Source organism: Palaemon carinicauda, chromosome 17 (assembly GCF_036898095.1).
Source record: "Palaemon carinicauda isolate YSFRI2023 chromosome 17, ASM3689809v2, whole genome shotgun sequence".
NCBI classification, from domain to species: Eukaryota; Metazoa; Arthropoda; class Malacostraca; order Decapoda; family Palaemonidae; genus Palaemon; species Palaemon carinicauda.
Window position 1 is genome coordinate 30,024,058 of NC_090741.1, and position 7,500 is coordinate 30,031,557.

Below are 7,500 nucleotides of genomic sequence, written 5' to 3' on the forward strand. Positions count from 1 at the left end.
AGCATTCATTTTACCACATCAGCCTCAGCACGATAAGGCGTTCCTTATTGAACATTCATGCCTACACGTCATAGGTGGGAATCTATTTTACCACCTTTGCCTCAACACCAGAGGTTGTTCCTAGTTTACCCTCCATGCCTGAAACATTATAAGTGGTCATCTATTTAACCACCTTGGCTCCACCACCATATGTCATTCCAAATTTAACCTCCATGCCTTCAAACTCATAGGGTGGTATTCATTCAACCTCCTTAGCTCCAGCTCCAAATGTCGTTCCCAACTTAACGTCCTTGCCTCCAATGTCATAGGTGGCAATTCATTTAACCATCGAAGACTCACAACCATAGGTCGTTCCTAGTATACCCTCCTTGCTTTCAATGTCATAGGTTAGTATTCATTTAAACTCCTTTACTCCAGCACCATAGATCGTTTCATATTTCCCTGTCCCAGCCTCCGTCATAAGTGGGTATTCATTTAACCACCTTTCCCCCAGCACCAAAAGTCATTCCAAATTTAACCTCCTTGCCTCTAACGTCATTTGTGGGCATCCATTACACCGATCTGGCCCCAGCACCTTAGGTCATTTCAAATTTACCCTCCATGCCTCCAATGTCATTAGTGAACATTCATTTATCCACCTTACCCAAAGCACCATAGGCCATTCCCAATGTAACGTCCTTGCTTTCAACATCATAGGTGGGCATTATTTTAACCACCTTGGCACCAGCATCAAAGGTCATTCCAAATTTACCCTCCTGCCTCCAATGTTACAGGTTGCCATTCAGTTAACCAATGTAGTTTCCAGACCTTAGGCTGTTCCTAATTTACTCGAGCTTGCCTCCAACGTCATAGATGGGCATTCATTCAACCACCTTGGCACTAGTACCAAAGGTGGTCAGATTTAACTTCCTTGGGTCCAATGTCATAGGTGGGCATTCGCATAACCACTTTGGCTCCGGCACCAGAGATCATTCCAAATTCATCTTCCTTTTGTCCAACATCATTGGTGGGCATTTATTAACCCACCTTCGCAAAAGCACCATAGTTTGTTCCCAATCTAACCTCCTAGCCTCCAACGTCAAAAGGTAGGTTCATTTAACTACCTCGGACGCAGCACAACATGTCGTTCTTAATTCAACATTCTTGCCTACAAGGTCTTAGGTGGGCAATGATTCAACCACTTGGGCCCCAACACTATATGTCCTTCTTAATTTACCCTCCTTGCCTCCTACATTATATGAGGTCTTTTATTCAACACCTTGGCCCAATCACGATATGCCGTTCCCAAATTACCTCCTTCCCTCCAATCTCACAGATGGGCATTCATTCAACCACCTTGTCTCCAGCACCATATGTTGTTCCCAATTTATCCTCGTTGCCTCCAACATCATAGGTGGTTATTCATATAACCACCCTTACCCCACCACCATAGGTCGTTCCCAATTCATACTCCTAGCCTCCAACATCAAAGGTGGGCATTCATTTAACAACCTTGGACCCAGCACCACAGATCTTTTATAACTTAACCTGATTGCCTCCATTGTCATAAGTTGGCATCCAATTACCCACCTTTGCTCCAGCACCATACGTCGTTCTGAATTTAATATTCTTTCCTCCAATGTCATAGGTGGGCATCCATTTAGCCACATTGGGTCCAGCAACATAGGTTTTTTACAATTTAACCCACTTGCCCCCAATGACAAAAATAAGCATTCATTAACCACATTGGCTCTAGCAACGTTGGTCATTCTTATATTGTTTATTTATTTCCTTTTTTCCTTTCCTCACTTTGCTTTTTTTCTCAGTTGGAGTCCTTGGGCTTATAGCATCTTGCTTTTCTAACTTGGGTTATAGCTTAGCTAGTGATAATAATAATAATAGCTTTCTGGCCTCCAATGTTAGAGGTGGGCATTCATTTAACCACCTCAGCTCCAGCACCTACCATAGGTCGTTTCCAATTTATCCACCGTGCCTCCATGATCATAGGTTGTAATACATTTGACTACCTTGACCTCAGAACCATAGGTTGTTCACAGTTTACCCTGCTTACTTTCAACGTCATATGTATGCATTGATTCAACTACCTTGGACTCAACACTATAAGTTGTCCCCAATTTACTCTCCTCGCGTCCAACATCATAGGTTGGCATTCATTTAGCTACCTTGCACCTAGTATCATAGGTCGTTCCCAATTTAACTTACTTGGCACCAATGTAAAAAAAGGGCATTCATTTAACTACCTTAGCCCAGAACATTAGGACGTTCTTAATTTACCTTACTTGTCTCCTACATCGTAGGTGGACATTCATTTAAGCATATTAGCTTCAGCACCATAAGTCGTTCCTAATTTACCCTCCTTGCTTCCAACGTTATAAAAGGCCATTCATTTAACTACTTTGGTCCTGCACCAGAGGTCAATCCCAATTTAACCTCATTGCTTTCAACATCATAAGTGGGAATTTATTTAAAAGATGTAGTCCAACTCGTCCCATCACCAACTCGTTCCATTGCCAACTCAGCCCACTACTAGCTCGGCCCACCATATACCACCTCGGCCTACATCCAAATTTGCTTTGTTGAATCTCTTTATTATTATATTGTGTGTGGTATTCTCTTGTCTTGTGTTTGGTTCTCTTTCGAGATCAGACCTGAGAAAGGTCTCGTTTATATCTTTCAAAGTAACCTTGTAAATATATCTCCGAGGAAAGTAAAACCCAGTTTAATAATAGAAAGAATAGTCTTTTTAAATAACAATGATAAAAGGTAAACCACATTGCAAAAAGCTTCTGAACATAATAATGTACATGATAAGAAACATAGATGACAATATGATGAGAAACGGCCTTCAGTAGTTGTCTGGCCAATCTTTCATCATTATTATATCTGTCCTAGTGTTAAAAGTTTACCATGATGTTTAATATGCATATACGAAACAAGTATTACGATGAAAAACTTAAGTGCTTGTATAAAGAAGGTTCCTAACCACTCTCTCTCTCTCTCTCTCTCTCTCTCTCTCTCTCTCTCTCTCTCTCTCTCTCTCTCTCTCTTCCTCGCAAATATTTAAACCTTTTCACCTGTAATTACATAATATTGCTATGCATTTGTTCTGCAGTAGGCTATTTCAAATATAGTGTACATTTAAAGAAATTAAAGATACAGCAAAGTACTAAGAAATTATTTAGTGTATGTGGAAGAAAAGGAACAAACATTGACAAATAATTTATATTCAGTACTGTTGTAAAAGCTTTTCTAGACGACTTCATCTGATCTAATCTTACCTGTCAAAAATTGACCGAGTTGGCAGAGGCAATAGACCGAGTGGGCTATCACAAATGGGCCGACTCGGGACAGACGATGGGCCGAGTTGTTTACATTGAATGGGCAATGATGTTTATGGTCCAAGTTGGATCTATACCCATTTAACTACTTTAACCCCAGAACAATAGGTCGTTCTCAATTTACCCTCCTTGCCTCCAACATCATAAGTGGGCATTCATACAACTCCCTCGGCCCCATCACCATATATAGTTTCCAATTTACCCTCCTTACCTCCAATGTATTAGGTGGGCATCCATTTAACCACCTTGCCTCAAACACCAGGGGTCATTCCTAATTTAACCTCCTCTCCTCCACAGTCAGAGGTGGGCATTCAATTAATCAATTTGGGTCCAGCACCATAGGTTGTTCCTAATTTAACATACTTGCCTCTCACATAAAAAAATTGGAAATCACTTAACCACCTAATTTAACTTTCTTGCCTCCAACGTCATAAGTGGGCATTCATTTAGCCACCTCGGCCCTACTACCAAAGGTCATTCACAATTAAAACTGGTTGACTCCACCATCACAGAAGGGCATTCATTTGACCGATATGGCTCTGGCATCATAGGTCGTTTCGAATTTAACCTCCTTATCTCCAACGTCATAGGTAAGCATTCGTTTAACCACCTTGGCTCCAGCACCAGAGGTTATTTCCAATATAACCTTCTTGCCTCAAGCGTCATAGGTTAGCATTGATTTAACCACCTTAGCTCGAGCACTATAGGTCTTTCCCTACTTACCCTCCTTGCCTCCAACATCATTTAATCACATATGCCCCAGGACCATAGATTGCAACCAATTTACCCTCGTTGTCTCCAATGTCATAGGTGGGCATTCATTTAACTCTCTCAACCCCAGCATCATAGATCGTTTCCAATTTAACCTCTTTGCCTCCAACGTCATAGGTCATTCCTAATTTACCCTCCTTGCCTCTGAGGTCAAAGGTTAATTACCTATCTTGGCTCCAGCACTGTATGTCGTTCCCAAATTAGCCTCCTTGCCTCCAACATCATATGTGGCCATTCATTTAACCGCCTTAACTTCTGCAACATATGACGTTCCCAATTTACTCTTGTTGCCTCCAAAGTCACAGGTGGGCCTTCATTTAACCACTTTGGCTCTAGCAAAAAAGATCGTTCGTAATTTACCCTTTTTGCCTACAACGTCACAGGTGGGCATTATTTTAACCACCTTAGCCCAAGCAACATATGTCGTTCCCAATTTACCATCCATGCCTCTAACCTCATAGCTGGGTATTCGACTAATCACCTTGGCTCCAGCACAATATATCGTTCCTAGTTTACCCTCCTTGCCTCCAATGTCACATGTGTGCATTCATTTAACTATCTTAGCCCTACCAACTAAGTAATTCCTAATTTACTCTCCTTGCCTCTAACATCACAGGTGGGCATTCATTTAACCACCTTGGTTCCAGAACAATAGGTCCTTCACAATTTACTCTCCTTACCTCCAACATCACAGGTGGGTATTTATAAAGCCACCTTAGCCCCAGCAACATATGTCGTTCCCAATTTACCTTCATTGCCTCCTTGGTCATATGTGTTGGTGTGAGAATGTTATACGCACACATTCGTTGTTCTGTCTCATATCTCTTCAATGTGATATAGAATTATTTAGACTTGTAGGTTACTTCTTGAAATAAGTCAAAGTTAAATTAACTTTAAACAAATTTATTGTTAACTCCATCACTGGAGTAAGGATGGTTTGGTCGGAAAGACCATTCCGTATGAAAAGATAAATAGAACTGGTTTAACATAGGTTTGCGTTGATAACGTGACATTAGTTATCTCAACATTTATTACAAATATGATCACATAGGATTATAATTGGAGACCAGATGGTTCCGAGTTGAGATCAAAAGGTCAACTGTTTCTCACGGGATGCTTGTGACATGTTGACAACACATAAATAAACGTTACCTATGCAATGATTTAGCTTAGTCTATTTTCATATCCTGTTTATGACTTTCGTCACACACTCCCAACTCTCCAATGATCCCTTGGGTCATGGGTTTATATTGTATACATTACATATGTAGCCATTCAATTAACCACCTTGACTTCAGCACTATAGGTCGTTCCAAAATTACCCTCGTTGCTTCCACCATAATTTTTGGGCCTTTATGTAACCACCTGAGCCAAGTATCATAGGTCATTCAAAATATATTCTCCTTGTCTCCCACGTCAGAGGTGGACATTCATTTAACCACCTTGGCTCCAGAACCATACGTCATTCCCAATTGGCCCTCCTTGCCTCCAACATCAAAGGTGGGCATTCATTTAACCATCTTGGATCCACAACAATAGGTCTTTCTAAAATTACCCAACAAGCTTTGTAGATCATAAGTTGACATCCATTTAACCACTTTACCCAGCAGCAAATGTCATTCCTAGTATACTCTCCTTGCCTCCCAACGTAAGAGGTGGGCATCCATTTAACCAGCTTGGGTCCAGCACCATAAGTAATTCCAAAATTACCTTCCCTGCCTCCAATATCATAGGTCGGCATTCATTTAACCCCCTTAGCCTCAAAAACAGGCTTTGTTCCCAATTTACATTACTTACCTCCAAAGTCATAATTGGGCAGTCAAATAACCACCTTGGCTCCACTACCATTTGTTTTTCCCAGTTTAATTTCCTTTTCTCCAACAATACAAGTGAGCATTTATTCAATCACCTTGGCTCCAGCACCATTGCTCTTCCCCAATTTAACCTCCTTGCCTGCAAAGTAATAGGTGGTCATTAATTTACCCACCTTGGCCTCAGCACCAAAAGTGGTTCCCAATTTAACCTCCTTTGCTCCAACATCATATGTGGGCTTTCATTTAACAGCCTTGGCCCCAGCACCATATGTCGTCCATCAATTTAACCTCCTCACCTCTAATGTCATAATTGGGCATTTATGTAACCACCTTTGGCCCCAGCACCATAGGTCGTTCCCAATTTAATCTCTCTGCCTCAAGTGTCATTGTTGGACATTAATTTAAGCACCTTTGCTCTAGCACGATAGTTTATTCCCAATATAACCTCCTTGCCTCTAACGTCATATATGGGCATTCATTTATTTACCTTAGTCCCAGCAATATAGATCGTCCCATTTTAACCCTTGTCTCCAATGTCATAGGTGGGTATTCCTTTAACCACCTTTGCCTCAGCACCATAAGACATTCCCAATTTACCCTCCTTGCCTCCAACGTCATATGTGGACATTTATTCAACCACCTTGGCCCCAGCACCATGGGTCCTTCCCAATTCACCCTCCCTGGCTCCAGCTTCATAAGTGGGCATTCGTTTAACCACCATGACTCTAGCACCATAGGTCATTCCAAATTTAACATTCTTCCCCTAAACGTCTTAAATTTGTATTCCTTTAACCAACTTAGCACCAGCAACATGCATCGTTCCCAATTTACATTACTTGTCTCATACGTCATAAGTGGGCATTAATATAACCAGCTTGGCTCCAGCACCATATGTTTTCCCCAGTTCAATATTCTTACCCACAACGTCATAGGAGAGCATTATTTTAACCGCCTTGGCTCCAGCACCATTGGTCTTTCCCAATTTAACCTCCTTGCATCCAACGTCATAAGTGGACATTTATTCAACCGCCTTGGCTCTAGCACCATAGGTGGTTCCCAATATAACCTCTATGCCTCTAATGTCATAGATGGGCATTCAATTATTTACCTTGGCCACAACACCCTAGGACATCCCAATTTAATCTCCTTGTGTCCAATGTCATAGATGGGTATTCATTTAACAACACTGGCAGCAGCAACATATGTCATTCCTAACTCAACCTTCTTGCCTCCAACGTCATATATGGACATTTATTCCACCACTTTTGCCCTAGCACCATATGTCACTAATTTACCCTCCTTGCTTCCAAAGTCATAGGTGAACATTCATTTAACCACCTTGGCTCCAGCAACATAGGTCATTCCTAATTTAACTTCCTTGCCTCAAACATTATAGGTTGACATTCATTTAACCACCTTAGCTCCAATGCCATTGAACTTTATATGTATAACCTCTTTGCTTCTAACATCATAAGGGGGTCATTTATTTACCCACCTTTGCCCCAGCACTATAGGTCGTTCCCAAGTTAATCTCCTTGCCTCTAACGTCATAGGTGGGAATTCATTTAACTGCTTTC